General features: G+C 42.5%; 1 protein-coding gene across 1 annotated transcript in view; it reads right to left on the bottom strand.

The window, feature by feature from the left end:
* The window catches only part of amrt (TM2 domain-containing protein 2 amaretto), a 115,439-nt gene that overhangs the window by 97,502 nt on the left and 572 nt on the right, over positions 1-17,365 (bottom strand). The window lies entirely within an intron of this gene.

Below are 17,365 nucleotides of genomic sequence, written 5' to 3'. Positions count from 1 at the left end.
TAATCCGCGACTTGGATTAATGGACCCAAGCCCAAAATGCCAGGGACTTGGAGTGTCTAGGTCTTGGGCATTCGGGTCTTAAAAGGATTACTGTACTGTACTATTATTTATATGGAGCACCATTCACTTTGGAAACCAATCATATGCCACTCACCAGTCTCGGCACAACTAAGACAGCAAATGCAAGAGTGACACGATGGTCATTGTATTTGCAGCAGTTTAACCTTGTTGTGAGATACATCAAAGGAAGTGACAACATAGGCGCAATCTTGATGTCTCACCTGCTAACTGATGACTAACACGGGGAACTGTTGTACGATGGGTTCCGTACGACAGGCGTCCTCAGCGATTTAGGCATTCCAAGGACTAGCTCAGTTCCCAGTTAACAGTACTGTATATCAGTAAGATGTGACGTCTCGCCTGTTGGTCCCACAGGACACATTACGTCCAGGACCTGTACATACATATGTATCGTAGGTTAAGGAGGAAGTTCGAGACCCCTGGAGAGGTAATCCAAGGCTGTGTCTGAATTACCTTGTGGTGCACCTCGAACTGTGGGCCTTTCTGAAGATTCGAAAAGAATACTGGCACACGCTTTATCCACGGGAGTGTTCACACCCACTCTGGGTGTTAAAATGTGACCTGCCTGAGTTTGCATAGGGATTCTCAGCTCACCAATATTAGATGTAAGTGTAGAGTTATAAGGGTATGTATGCTCTTAGGATGTCCGAGTGTGAGGAACAAATACCGCTGGACATCACAGTACTTAGACTAGGAGCATATGCACAGAGCCCTGAGTTAGTGGTCACTACTCTTATTTTCGACCTGTGAAGGGCTGTGGGTCGCTGAGGGCCCAATTAGTTAATTGGCACTCGTTGGGATCTTTTTAATGTACCGTAAAGTGGGGTGACCGGACGATTTTTACCTATTCTAAGAAGTAACTCAGCATGTTAAGCTTTAACAAGATTATTTCTTGCATGAATGTGTGGTTTAAGAATGTAGATTTATGGTGAGACAGGTGAAAAAAATTCAGGTCTCTGCTTGTATTTAAAAAAAAAATATTTATAATGCTGTCCGAAGTCATAATCGATGTGGGGTGACTTCAGACAGTCAACGCTTTTGCCCTTTAAATGAGAGTGTGTGTATTTGGCAATGGCTTTGGACACTGCTGAGGTGACTTCGGACACTGACAGAGGTTTTTAAAAAAACAAACTGTGAAAAAGTTATAATTATAAAATTATAATTCATTTTGCACTCCTTTTCTCACACTGAAGACATACACATATGTCTATCTATCTATCTATTGCCAGACGCCTCAATGCCGTTTGGGGTGGCCACAAACAAATCGCCTCCAAGTCGCCCTGTCCCCCGCCATTTCACTGCCCTGCTCCCAACTCACACCCCTCTCTCTCATATACCTCTCCACCGCATCCCTCCATCTCATCCTCGGCCTCCCCCTCCCTCTTCCCCCCTCCACCTCACTCACATACACTCTCTTCATCAGTCTTTCACCCTCCATCCTCTCCACATGGCCAAACCACCTCAGTGTGTTCCTCATAACGCTTCCTATCACATCCACATCCACACCACAACGCTCCTTTATATCCTCATTTGTCAGCCTGTCTCTCCACGTGACTCCAAAGGCTCCTCTTAAATAACTCATTTCCACTGCTCTCACTCTTGACTTGTGTCCTTCCAACAATGTCCAAGCTTCACTTCCGTACGTTAGAGTTGGTATCACAATACTGTCATGTAATAACTTTTTCACTTCCATGCTCACTTCCCTATTTCTTACCACGGCTTTCAAAGAACCAGCAACTGTTCTTCCCTTCTGTACCCTTTCAAGCACTTCACCCTCCAAATCTCCATCCTTACTCATTACACTACCCAAATACTTAAACGTACTCACATTTTCCAATTCCTCACCATCCAACCTCGCTGTACATTCACTAACTTCACCTCTCTAAAAGACCATCACTTTACTCTTCCCTACATTCACCTTTAGGTTCCGTTTCTTACACACTCTCTCAAACTCATCCACCAAGCCTTGCAGCTCCCCTTCGTCTTCACTCAACAACACAGTATCATCTGCAAACAACAGTACAGGGAGTTTCCAAACACTATCCTCTCTCACCAGGGCCACTCCAACATCCACTACCCTACCTTGTACCTCTTTTATTACCCCATCCATGTACAGATTGAACAACCATGGAGACATGACACATCCCTGTTTCAAACCAACTTTCAAAGAGAAAAATTCACTTAGTTCACCATCCACACGCACTGCAGCCTTCGTACCATCGTACATACTCTTCACAGCATTCAACAACTTCCCATCTACTCCATATATTCTTAACACTTTCCACAATCCTTGTCTATCCACCCTGTCATATGCTTTCTCCAAATCCATGAAAGCCGCATACAACTTCTTTCCCTTCTCTAGAAACTTTTCCACTAAAGATCTAAGAATGAATATCTGATCTACACAATCTCTTCCCTTCCTAAAGCCTCCCTGTTCTTCTCCAACTAATTTCTCTGTTCTTTCTCTAACTCTGTCTATAAGTATCCTACCATACACTTTTCCCATTATACTAAGAAGACAAATGCCCCTATGATTACCACACACTTCTTTTTTCCCTTTTCCTTTGTACAGGGGAATAATTATACCTGACTTCCAATCCTCCGGGACTCTACCTTCCTCCCAGGCCAATCTGCACATCTTCCACATCCATTCTACTAATGTCTCTCCCCCATGCTTCAGCATTTCACCACACACTCCATCAATTCCTGGGGCTTTCCCCGATTTAACTTTCTTCATTGCTTCCACAACTTCTATCCTACTGATTTCTTCCTGTCTTCTCACCTCCCTCCTTCTCCCAGCCATTCCTCAGCCACTTATACTCGCACTACTTCCATCCTCTACGTTCAACAATTCCTTAAAGTGTTCTCTCCATCTGCTCACTTTTTCTCCCTTCTCCACTAGTAATCTAACATTTTTATCTTTCACTCCCCTGCTAACTTCACTTCCACTCTGTCTTACTCTTTTCACTTCTCTCCAGAACATTTTCTTACAGTCCCTCCACTTTACACTCAAATTCTTTCCAAATTCCTCATCCACTCTCTTCTTACTCTCTCTTACTAATCTTTTCACCTCTCTCTTTCTTTCCACATATAACTCTCTTCTGCCTCGCAACTTCTTCCATGTCCCTATTTCTCATCCATTCATTGTATGCTTTCTTCTTTTGTGCCACAGCCTGTTTCACCTCTTCAGTCCACCATGCTGTTCCTTGCACCCCCATCCGTCTTCTCTTCCTTCCACACACCACATCACATGCTGCACATATTTCTTCTGTAAATATCTTACACACACCTTCCACGTCTCCCATCTGCTCCAATTCATATTTGCCCAATCGTTCCTTCACTTCTCTCTTATACTCTGCCTTTTTCTCATCCTCTTGTAACCTTTCCACTCTCCTTGCAACTACTCCTTCCTCTCGTTTTTCCTGTCTTCTATTCCTCCATCTTACTTGCATCCTAATTCTGGCCACCACCAAGTAGTGGTCAGAAAGTCCACTCCCCCAACCTCTATACACTCTTGCATCCTTTACACATCTTCGCATCCTTTCATCCACACACACATAATCAATCATTGCCTTCCTTTCATTCAGTTCACCACCCACCCTTCTCATCACTCGCCATGTATACCTGTGGATCATTTTATGCCTGAAGAGGGTATTGGCTATCACCAACCCCCTCCCAGCACAAATGTCCACTAACGCACTCCCATTCTCATCTATCTCAGCAGGCACACCCCACTCACCAACTATTCCATCCACCTTCACATTACCAACTTTACCATTCATATCACCAATCAAAAACACTCTCTCATTCCTTCCAAACTTTTCCATGCACACTTCCACATTTGTCCAGAACTCTTCTCTCACTCTTCTAGCACGATCTTGCGTTGGCGCATATACACACACAATTGCCCACATTTGTATTCCAACTTTTAACTTTACCCACACAATCCTTGACCCAACTGATCCATACTGTCTTATGCTCTTCTTCCATCTTTTACTCACAACTATACATTCTCCTTCCTTTGCCCTCTCATTCTCACCTACTCCTGCACATATACCCCATCCATACTCCCATTCTCTCACACTTTCTCCTCTCCATTTTGTTTCAGTTATTCCACATACATCCACTTTCGCACCCTCGAGCACCTGGACAATCTCTCTCTCTTTCACCTCATCATTCGCTCCTCTTACATTCCATGTACTCATTACCAAGTCCTTTGTCTGGTCCTGGGTTGTCATCGTTTGGTCAGTCCTTGTCCGAGGCATCTTGTTTGTTTTTTTAGTTAGATGTTTTCCGGGGAGGGGCACTAACCCTCCGCCAACCCTTTTAGTCGCCTTTTATGACAAGCAGGGATACTGGGGGAGTATTCTTGAAAACCCCCCTACCCCCAGTGTGTGTTTGAAATAAAGCCACATAAGTGTTCATCACAATTGAATTCTGGTACACAGAATGTGTAGGAACTTTTCTAACTTAAAAGAATATATGATTTTCTTTGTGAAATACATGTAACGACGCCTTGAAAATGTAAGGCACACCTGTGACACTTCTTATAAAAATAAAAGTAATATTCATGAGATACAGCAAATAAATCTTAATTAGGTAAATATAAGTATCACAAGTAGCACCAGACTTAATACATTACAGCCTGAGTAATTTATAGCTCATTGTGCCATTTTGCTATAGTAATGATATGCAAAATTAAAGCCCGTAAATTAAACAAATATCTGTATCATATGATTATCACTTTTTTCATTCATCTCCTTCTTCTACACCTATTAATCTAAACTTACTGATCATGATGAGCCTGAATACCCAATAATTCTCTCTCTCTCTCTCTCACACACACAGGCCAGCTACTGACATCCACATTGAATATCATACGACATTTTATGTCAAGTGTTGGCTCTGGCAATATTTTAACAATGTCATCCTTGTCTACATCACTGCAATCATCTATGGAAGGGTTAATGAACACGTTACGTGTTCCACTGACATGTTTGAGAAAATGCTCAGTGTAATCATTCTGTCACAAAGGTATTTCTCTTCTACTGATGACAGCACAGCCTGTCCACCAGCTGCTTTGGTGTGCTTTCCCTTTAGATAGTCATATAAGGTACTTTTACTTAAGTTCCATTTTGTAATTGCCTTATGCACACTCAGGTGTTTTTTTTCATGGTCATCTTTGGCTTTTTTAATGCAGCCTTTATCTACTTTGCTGGTATAGTTCCTCTTTTCACTTTGCACTTTTGGGATGTATTTCCTAGGCATTTTGCCTCCTGTAAAAGAAAGACAGCTTTAATATACAGTAATTTCACCTAGTTATGCACAGCAAGCATCCCCCAAATCATGTCAACATCTGTCGCCTTACATAGTTAAGGTTTCTTAAGAAGGGAGCAAGTGACAGATGTTGTAATGATTGAAAGGATGCTTGCTATGTATAGTTAGGTAGAAATACCGTCTGTGTGTGTCTGTGTGTCTGCGCATGCTTGCATACAGGTTGGAAGTTATACAGTAATCACTCCAATATCCGACGTAATAGAGCCATAGGTAGGTCCGGATATTGGTTCTGTCCGGATATTGGGCCCCAGCTTAAGGACATGTACTTATGGACCCTAACTCAGAGAAACACCTATACAACTCCCTCTGGACATGCATAGCACCTATTTAAGACCCAAATCACACCAATAAGGCACATAAATGACTGAAATAAATGCAAAAGAAACATAAAATGAGGGTTTAGAAGTATGTTCATACATTAATAAACATTCTGGTGACTGGCTCCTGGACTGGTACTTATGGACCCTAACCTAGCCTAACTCAGAAAAACACCTTCTTACTGCACATGCATAGCTCCTAACACCCTATTCACACCAATAACGGACATTAAAGAGTGAAATGAAGTAAGTATAGTATGGAAAAAAGTACAGTATGAAACATTCTGCCTCTTACAGCAAGTCCATGGCCACCTCGATGAATAACTGCCTCCTCTCGGACTCTGACAGTAAGAAGGAATTCCTGAAGCACTGGCAGTACACTGTTCCTGAAGTCTTGCACTGAACTTAGTCAATCACACACAGAAGTCCGTTCTCTTCACAGTGTTCACTCTTGTCTAACTAATGCTCCATTGTAACTTACTAAGTGTTGCACTTTAACTTTTCCCATTCTTATAATTTTCCAAAGCCAAAACAAACAAGTCTATTTACGTTAAATTTTTTTCCAATTGAGTCTTTTCTCTCACAACTGTAAATCCTTAACACAACACACTGTTTTTTTCACTGCACAACACTCTAAATTCCCGTGTGGTCTAGTGGAGAAGTTCTTGCTGTTTATTCACTCTCAGTGTCCGAGAGTATCACTGGCAGGTGACCTAGGGGTGCATCGCTGGGTCATGGTGATGGCGTACCCACTGCAGACGACTCTGAGGAAAGCCGCAAACTCACGTCGAGCGGTGACTGTGGCTGATATGCTGGGCTGTGGCTCGGAGCATGAGGGCCTGTCTTGGGGAGGCAACGGAGTGGAGCCAGTGCTGGGCACAGCGGGGGTCGCAGGCCTGAAAAAACTGTCAATGGTTGATTGACGCAATGACCGATGATTCTGACGATTGATGATGAGCTGCCTGAAAGCACGCACTTCCTCCACGAGTTCCAAGGGCCTCATCTCCCTGTCGCAGTCCGGGTGTTCCAGGTAGTCTAGGACGAACTCTAGATGTTCCCGGAGTGCGCTCAGCTTGGGGATGGCTGGAGTAGTGTCCTGCTGAGAGAAGTCCGCATCATCGTCGCTTTCGTCGTCGGAATCTTCAAGTTCGGTACTGACACCTGCAACTGAAGACGCAATCTCGATATTAGCCAACGTCTGATACCCAGGATCGCCCTCGTAGTCATCCAACCACTCACGAACATTGTCCACATCTACATCATTGCCGTGCGTACGTAGCCGTGCATGGAAGTCATCCACGTCAAATCCTAGAAAATCGTACTCCACATCCGTTCCGAGAAGCAGACGAGACCAACAATTTTCCAGAGTCTTCACAGGGACTTCCTTCCATGCACTACCCCAGTTGTACAGCACAGACTTGATGTTGTAGCAGCGAAGGTTTTCCAAAGTCCGCTTGCCTCGTGTGTCCTGTCCCTCCCTGCACTCGTCCTCGTCCTCGAGAACAACCATCACCTCGTCCAGGAACTTCCGACGGTATAGGAGCTTTGTTGCCACGATCACTCCTTGCTCCATTGGTTGGATGAGAGCAGTCGTATTAGGTGGCAGAAACATGCACCTGATACGGCCATTTTCAGCAACCAAGTCCTTGTCGCACGGGTGGACAGGTGCATTGTCGAGAAGGAGGGCCTTTACCTGGTCGCGCGGGATTCCCAGTGTCTTCGTCTGGTAATGGATGACCTCCTTGATGAAGTGGCAGTGGAACCAGTCTTTGAAGATCACAGCTGTGAACCATGCCTTCAAAGAATGATACCAGACGACAGGAAGGACATCCATCACCCCACGAAGGCACCGAGGCTGCTTTGTGCGGCCAACAACAACAGGCTTAAGCCGGTGCATGCCGTCAGCATTGGCACAACACAAAGCAGATATCCGTTCCTTGGAGAGCTTGCGGCCAGGTACACGCTTCTCTGTCTCCTGGGCTAGAGTGTTCGTTGGCAACGAGCGATAGAATAGGCCAGTTTCGTCTGCGTTGTAGACTTGACCGAGAGTGAGGCCCTCCCTGTCAATCAAGCCCTTCACCTTGTGCCGAAACTCGTCAACTCCATCCTCGTTAGCGTCCAATGCTTTGCCATGTGCTTTACGGTTGGTAAGGCCATGCCTTAACTTGAACGCAAAGAGCCAACCCTTGGATGCCTTGAAGTCTAGGGCGTCGTGAAGCCTGGCGAACTTCTCAGCAGCAGCCTTCAGCTCTGTTCCACGTACCATCACACCAGCAGCACGTTGTTGTCGATACCAAATCAACGTGGATCGGTCGATTTCTGCAAACTTGGGGGTAAAAATAACCTTCCTTTCCACTTTGCGTTTGCTTCTAGACGGGAAGTCAGCCGTGTACTGCATGAGTTTGTCTCGGGATCTCTTGATATTGAACAAAGTAGACCGGGCCAGGTTAAACTCGCGGAGAATGCGGGAAGAAGACCACCCCACATCTACTTTCTCCAATATCTCCCACTTCTTCTCCAGAGTCAACACCACTCTCTTCCTTTTCTCAGGTGGCGGGGCCATCATCACACACACTAAGAGGAGGCCCGAGAGCAGCAGGAGTCCCTGCAGCAGGTAAGGCACCACCACAAAAGCGATCACATGGGCAGCCATAACGACGAGAGTGCACTTGCGGCGAGAGACAGGCGGAAAGTGGGGAGGATGCAGCGGCGCTCTATTGGACGTCGAAGGAATGACGCGCCACAACAAGGCTCTCCCGTGCCACGCACGGGAAGTTCAAATTACGGGCAGGATTTTTTTTTTTTTTTTTTTTTGGGGGGGGGACCATTTTAGGAATATTGGATCCCTGGATGATTATGTCCGGGTAGTGGGGATGTTCGGATATTGGGCGTCCGGATATTAAAGTGATTACTGTATTTTTTTTCCTTTCCCTGTCCGAAGTCACCACGTGTCCGAAGTAACCCCATTAAATCTAAAAAAAGAAGAAAATTTGCTGTTAGGCTGTGGACCCTGAACTACAGACAATGAGGCCAAAGTAACTGTATGCATGGTATCGCAAATGTTTTTGCATCATTCTGGCAATGGTCGCATGTCTTCACACCTTCCCATTCTTTATGCTCAATAGAAGTTTGACTGATGCAAAAAACCATGCCTTTTTTTACGACGTATTCAATGAATATTCACACAAATTGTGTAAATGGGATTACATTATTATTTTATCTAAGTTAGAGCTACAACATTCCTCTTTAATAATACTCATATTTTTTTTCACAACCAGATTTTCATTTCTCTGTATTTTAATTGGTTTACATTTTTTCCCGTAATGTCCGAAGTCGTCTCCAAGCCCGAATTCACCCCACTTTACGGTACCAGGGGTCGATGCTGCAGGGGGCGGATCAGCCGAAGTGAAGCATGGTCTCGCAGATGAAAGAAATAGCTGGCACTTGATTGACTGTTGTCTTCCTTGAAAGCGCCAGGCAAGGTTCTGGACCTCACCCCTCATATCCACATTGTGTCTATGTGTTAACCAGGGAACACCTTCTTCTCCAGTTAACAGATATATATGTTTAACCGGTAAACCACAGGCATCCTCAGTGATTTAGGCAATCCAAGGACTAGCACGTTTCCTGGTTAATAATCTACCCAATAAAAATTAATGGCGACCTCGACTGTATGAAGCTTTAGCCGTCACTTAAATTTTTCAGCTAAGGTGTACTTTTCATTACGTATGCACTGACTACCACTCAAAGGGTAACTGTAATTTAACCCCTAAAGTCCTAAACGGCCCTGTGGAGGTTTACATTATTTTGACAACCTGGCCTAAAAAGCCCGGTAGAGCAATTGCAATAAAAAATTGTATTCAAATTTTCCCTTTTCTTACTTAATCTGATCCAAGACCATCCCAGCTACAAGTTCAGAGGAGGGAGGAGGGCTCCACCCCACCAACACACAGTGGGGGGTGAACCCCACCCTGCCCTGTCTTTCCCTCTGCCTACCCCCTCAGTTGATGCCTTATGTGATGTATCCCACTCTTTCTACTCATCCTACTGCCAGTAGAGTATACGGGTGAGGTTTGGCTGTAGCAGTGACTCCTCTCCTGTCCCCCCCTCCACTCAACTGATCCCCCCCCCCCGGCAGACTCTGCTGCTGAGAGAAGTATCCCTTACCATTTCTTCCTACTTGAACATGCATATAAAGGTGATATTTCCTCACTCTACACTCCCTCCCTCTGGAAATTCCCCACCTTCCCTCCACCTTCCTCCTTTCCTCATCTGTATTACTCCCCTACACCCTCAGGTGACGCATTGAATGAGGAGTCATTTCCCGACTTTATGCACTTTAAAAAACCTAAAATAAGAATTTGCTTTTATTGTAGCAATACCTCATGTATGTATAGTAATACGTGTGTATGTTACTAGCACAGTGTAATGTATATTATTGGAAATTTATCATGTATTATCGTATTTTTCTGTGGGTTACACCTCTATACCACTGCTTTTTTACACCATTAGTACTGTACAGTAATTATTTGTTTTCCAATAATAAATGAAACAATTTTGCACATATAAAGCCATGTTATACCTTAATGTTAGAGATATATAGTCGTATTACAGTTTCCATATCAGGTGAATCACCGCAATGAAGCCACTTTCTGCGAAATGCTGCTCTCACCAGGCTGGGAAGGGTAACTATTATTTTCTTTGCTGCACTGCTATGCAAGAACTACTCGGTCAATCTGGACGAGACTTACATCTTCGGGTGTATAAATTCTTGCTCTTGAAATATCCCGCTGAAGCCCAGTCTCCACAGTACTGGACAGAACTGGGAATTTTCAAACCTTAAAAAAGTAGGGAACCCCAGGGTAGGGACCTATGAGCTTTGCGACTATGAGCCGATAGGCAAAGGGCGGTACACTTAGGACCCTCCCGGAACAGTGCCTCGCCCAGCAACTCCAGGATCCAATGGATTAATGGCTGGCATATCTATCAGTTTCTTTAACCCATTGGAGCCCACTGTCCACAGTATTGGACAGAACTGGGAATTTTCAAACCTTAATAAAGTAGGGAACCCCCGGGTAAGGATCTATGAGCTTCGTGACTATGAGCTGATAGGCGAAGGGCAGTACACTTAGGACCCTCCTGGAACAGTGCCTCGCCCAGCAACTTCGGGATCCACTGGGATATATGCCATAAATTTTGACATTTACAATGTTTGAAAAACATCCTTTTTTTGTGGTTCAGGTTAATACAAATTGTCTGTCACATCGACACTACTGTTGTTGAAAAAGGAGTTTAACTGGGACAGGGAAGGTTTGGGGCCAGCAGTTCCAGTGTTTGGCCTTTGGCCTTTGATTGATGCTGCTACTGTGAATGGGGCAATAGGCAGGATACAGGTGGGGAAGGCAGCAAATGTGTCTGGATTGACTGCTGAAGTGCTGAAAGCCATCCGAGCTTAGAGATAGCCACCGTTCCAAGATCTGATATGAATAATTTGAAAGTGGTCGCAGTGCATTTTCCTAGGGGGATAAATCATGATCAAATCTTGGAACAGGGACTGTATCTAAGCTCGGATGGCTAATAAAGACTAATTTAATATGGTACATCATCATTAAATTTCCACCAAAAGAGAGATTGACACAAACAAAACAAGTGCTTGACTAAAAATACAATATAAACTGAACATTTCAGGAGGCAAGATTTAACCCAGCTTTGTAGTAGCTTCATTAAAAAATGACGAACAGAAATATACAAGTGCCAGGTTTCAAAATTCGGGCTTCGTTTTTGGGGAAATAAAATAACGAGAGCTATGTATTCTCCCCTACTATATTTTTGTTAGAAAGCTTTTTCAATTCTTCAAGAGTGTATGATGGTATTTTGCCACACAGGTTCTCACATCAACAGGAAAAATCACAGTAATTAAACATGTGCTAGGGACAAAGAAGCTGTTAGCGATGAGAGACATCTGGTGACTGACGATTTCTAGAAGTCCCCCATTGCTTGGCTGTGGTTTACTCGTCTGCTTGACCAGATGAAGTGACGTAAAACACCAGGAATAAGTGTTGTACGACGTACCGTACTGTAGTGGCCTTTTACAATGGCTTTCAAAGTTAGGGTATGTACGATAGGGGGCCAGGGGAGAACTCCATTATCCAGATGGATTCACTATCCAAACATGCCTTTGGCTCTATTACATCGGATAATTGAGGGATTACTAATAGCTACAGGAAAAAAGTTATTAGGTGAGACCTGCGGCCGTATTCTTAAACATTTCCTTCCCTTGTAGAGGCATGGGAAGGAAATCTTTAGCTGAATTTGGTATTCTTAAAAAATTCCTTCCCTTCCCGAGCCGCTCAAAGGGAAAGATTTTTCCTCTGGGCAGCAGAAAGTATTGGAACTTGAAGGAATTCCTTGAACGTCTCTTCAAAAATTCCTTCAAAAGTTTTGTGCTTTCTTTTCTGATTCATTGTCATACAAATATTTAAAATGTTGACAGAAGATACTGTATAATTTTATTGATGCAGTTTACAATGCTGTACTAATGTTTAAGCGCTATTTGTGTCTCTTTAAAAGTGTTACCCTTGTCGGCTGAGATAATTAGCCAGGCATAAACAGAGCAGATGACGTACTACCTTCGATATTCATCCAGTCTTAAATGATCTGACACTGACAAATATTATACATTATGGCCAGGGTCACACGAGGATTCTTTTTAAAAACATTTTGGTTGTTAATTTGCCCGAAAAAGGAAAATCTGCCGTCAAAGTCACACGTGTGGTTCGACTCATGTCTTCCAGCTGGAAAAAAACAAGTGAGCGCCGCCATGCGAGTACACAAGACGGACGTTAACAAGTGATTCTTACGCTTACTGATAACAACATTAAGCATAATAATATTCCTCGAATATAATTTATTATCAAAATATTGTCTTGAGGAGTGAACACTGATGCGGCGTTGGCCAGAATAGCATTTATGGTTGAATACAAACCAACAGTATAGATGTGGTGGCGACCTCTCACATCTCAAATGTATTGTGCTTTCATTATCCAGCACGATATATGCGTGTTTTGATGTATTAGTTTATAAATATAACGCTCCACCATACCAAATATCAGCAGGATGTGTCATTTTAGTTTAACAGTGCTACCAACCTGAACATTTTCCTTCCCTTCCAAGGAAATCTTTAATCATACTGAAGGGAAAGAAAAATCCTTCAAGGGGAAAGGAAAAGTTTAGGGAAGGAATTATTTTTAAGAATATGGCCGCTATACAATTTCAAAAGGAAACTTCCAAATCACAACTGTCTGAAACAAACATTAGGAAAACAAAATATGGATAAAAACAACAGGGAAACAAAATCACCACAATGCAGTCACTGGAAAATGTACACTTTACTTTAAGCATCAGAAAGACCAGTAAAATTATAGATTCAGTCAAAAACATAATTACAAGATTTTGATCCATGTTTTCAGTATTTTAGACAATCCTAACACACTGGTCGTATATGGCATTTTCGGCGCAAGTTATTTTTATTTTATCATCATCATCATCAACCGGACTTCAGATCTCTCTTCCCACCCTAGGGCAGGGTAAGGAGTAGCAATGTCCAGACAGCCCAAATTTGCCCAATCCAATGCGTCACGTTTCCAATCACTCACCATTCAAGCTCCTGGAATCCTGGCTCTATCTGATACACCAAAAACATTCACCACATTCTGTAACTTCGCATAAATGTATCCAACAGAATCAATCTGGATGCTGTCACTTAAAAAGGGGTGCCAAATCCCTGACCATGCGCTTCTCACAATATTCATCCAGCCAGCTCGATCTCCTGTCAGTCCCCCAGCCTCACCAACTTCCAAACCTCTCTTCCTCATACACTCATCCACCATATCCCTCCTTCTTCTCCTTGGCCTACCTTGCCTTCTCCCTCTTTCAAATTCACTCAGATATACCTTTTTCACCACTATTGTTATCCATGTTCTCCACATAATCATGCCATCTCAGTACACTCACTTCAATTCTGGTGTCTACAGACCTCCTCACTCCACATCTTTCATGAATCACATTATTTTGTATCATATCCACTCTCTGTATGCCACATACACTCCTCAGCAGTCCTATCTCCACTGCTCTCACTCTTGACTTTTCATTTTCATGCCACACCATAGTTTCACATCCATATGTTAAAGTTGGCACTAACACACCTTCATGTAAGCCTCATACAGCTGCAACACTCGAGCCCCTGTTTCTTATCAAAGCCAGCTACTGTTCTTCCTTGTGTCACTCTACTTTCCACTTCGTTTGCACATTTTCCTCCCTTTTCTATCACTGTACCTAGGGATTTGAACTCTAACCAATTCTAGTCTCTCTTCATTAACTGTAACACATTGGGATGCACCTTCTCTCTCAATAACCATCACTTTACTCTTTTCTACATTCAATTTCAAGGCACGATGCTCACAGACAACAAACAAACGCTGCACTAGTCTACCAAGTTCCTGTCCAGCATTTGCAAGTGGTACTGCGTCACCAGTAGCTATACAACAAATCTGAGATATTCCATCCATCACCATTCATTACTAATGCCATCCCCCTCTTCATTACTCATGTTTTTATTTCTCTCATCATCCCATCCATATATATATATAACTGAACTACCATGGGGACATCATACAACCTTGTCACACACCCACACCGATCATGAACCATTCACTTAGATGCCCATTTACCCTTACATATGCTTCACTACCATCATAAAAACTCTTGACGATACCAAGCAGCTAACCATCTACATCATATATGCACAAAATCTTCCACAATCCTTCTCTGTCTACTTTGACGTATGCTTTTGCCAGATCCATGAACGCAATAAACACCATATAGTCCTTCTCACAAGTCATCTCCACTATCTGTGTCACTGCAAATACCGTATTTGATCCACACATCCCCTGCCACTCCTAAAGCCACCCTGTTCATCATTCACAAGGACTTTATCTCTTACTATCTCTACAATAATTCTTCCATATGCCTTCCCTACCACACTCAATAAACTTATGCCACGATAATTCTTGCACTTACTTTGCTCACCCTTATTTAAAATTTGTTCAGGGGTACAATCACAGCCTTTTTCCACTCTGCTGGCACAGTTTCACTCATCCATGCCTTCTTGCGAATCTCCAACAAGCACTTCATTCCGCTCTCTCCACTACACTTGATCATCTCTGCATACACCTCATCAACCCCAACTGCTATCCCTTTTTCAGCCATTTGACAGCATTCTTCATCCGTGCGAGTGTCATGTTTCCTGTCACCGCATTCCTTCTCTGCACAACCCCCAAAACAATCAATCATGCTTACAGCAGCTCTGCTTTCTCTATTCCCATTCATCAGGCTTCCAAAATATTCTTTCCATCTGGTCCTTACTTCATCCCCATGGGCTGATAATCTAACACTTATGTCCTTCACTTTCATTTTTCAGTTCTATTATCGTTCAACCCCTAACAGAATTACTGTACCGGTACAAGTTTTTGATCCAATTTTTTGGCATTTTAGAAAATTCTAAGACACTTTTCTTCTATGACATTTTCGTCGCAAATTATTTTTATTTTACTCCTGAAGGTTATGTTAGGTTAGGCTATCTTCAAGGGTAAAATAAGAATAATTTGCGACAAAAATGACACAGAAGAAAAGTGGGAATTATTTTACAAGTTGTCAATATGGTGTTCAGCAATTCTACCAACATGAATGCATAGTATATTACTTAAGAATGCTAATGAACCCCCATAATACCATTCAGAAACTGATATTTACAGATATATCTATCTATCCATCTATCTATAGCCCAACAGAGATAATGCATGCATTTAATTATAATTTCCCAAAAATACACTACCTTGGAACTTGACTCAGTCAGTCCGTGTAAAAAATGCATACATTCGTATGTGTGTTTCACCTTCCATCGACTGCGCATGCGTCTGTTAGGTCTGTTTCATCCACTCCTTGGCATAATTTATGTCATGTGATGGCATTCTACCAATCAGTTTGAAGTGCGATCTTTGATTCTTTCTGGGTGGAAAATGCAAATCCTTCTTGTTATGGCTTCCAACAAAGGGGGCCGTGCATGATCTGTGCACCGAGTGTAGGTCTAATACAGCAGTACTGATTATTTACGTGTTATTAAGCGTTTCCATTCGACGCCGGAGGAAGCATTCCCAACAAAAATGAAGGTCAAAATCACCCAAATCACATCAAAAACTGCCAGAAAAATATACTGCACAACCTGGGGGGTGTATTGGCAACTTGTAGAAATTTACAAAAGTGTCTTAGAATTGTCTAAAATATCGAAAAAATGGATCAAAAACTCATAATTCTGTTAGGTGGTTAAAAGATAATTTTACCCTTATTTCTTTCAACTGTCACTTCTACACTTTGCTCTTGAAGATAACCTAGCCTAATCTATACTGACCTTTTGAAGTGTCTTGGAACTAGCTAAAATACCTAAAAATGGATCAAAATCTCACAATTGTGTTTTGTGACTGGAACTACAATAATATTGAAAGACCTAATCAATTCATGTTCCTCCAATTTGTTTTCTGTTTTTTTCTGACTATTTTCAGGGTGGTAAATGACTTTTTACTGCTGTTTTTCCTCATCTTTTTATTATCATCACATTCCTTAAGCCATGCCAATGACTGTTTCCATTATAATGGAAGTAACTTACTTAAAAGTACTCAAAGGTGAATTTTGTTTCCCATTTCCCAACTGGAGATTTGGTTAGATTAAATTATCAGGTAGTTAAGCCAGCTTAGGTTAGGTTTAGTTAAACTGTTAGGTTATGACAGCCCCTTCCGGCATTACACCGAGGAATCAAAAGAATTGACATAATGGACCATAGGTAGCTAAAAACAACAGGGCAACAGAATTAACAAGAAATGCTTATTTACCACCCCAGAAATAATAAGAAAAATACAACAGATTATTAGGAAGAGCAGATTTGGCAAGGTGCTTCTACTGCTTAAAGTAAAGCGCATATTTACCACCATAAAACTAAATATCAATCAATCAATCAATCATTTCCTGTGGCACCCCACGGGATGCATAGGGTCTCAATGAATTCTCTCCACCAATATTTTCTCTTGCCATCTCCTTCAGGTCCCACCAACACTCCTCTCCTGCTTCTTTTTTCATTGTCCTCAACCAGGTTTCCCTCGGCCTACCTCTACCTCTTCTTCCTCTAGCAATCCACTCTGGCACATCCTGTATTAAACAACCTTCTTTTCTGTATATGTGCCCCAGCCACTTCCAGCGAGACAGTCTCACATATTCATTAACTGGTTCCACTCTCGTAATATCCCTTACTCTTTCATTTGTAACTCTGTCTTGCCACTTTACCCCAAGAATCCTTCTCAGTATTTTATTCTCAAATCCTAATACTTTCTGATCTGTTGCAATTGTACTGTACCATGACTCATGCCCGTAAATTAAAATGGGTCTAACCATGGACTTGTAAATTTTCACTTTAGTATGTACCGAAAGCATATTATTATTCCAAACAGATTTCAACATTCCAACAGCTCGCCAAGCCTGTCTAATCCTCTCCTCAATTTCATTGTTTAATGATCCATTAGATG

This window comes from Coenobita brevimanus, chromosome 64 (genome assembly GCF_032717465.1).
Source record: "Coenobita brevimanus isolate Jiangsu-jjx chromosome 64, ASM3271746v2, whole genome shotgun sequence".
Taxonomy (NCBI): Eukaryota; Metazoa; Arthropoda; class Malacostraca; order Decapoda; family Coenobitidae; genus Coenobita; species Coenobita brevimanus.
Note: the sequence above shows the minus strand (reverse complement) of the source record. Positions and strands in the feature narration are given on the sequence as shown.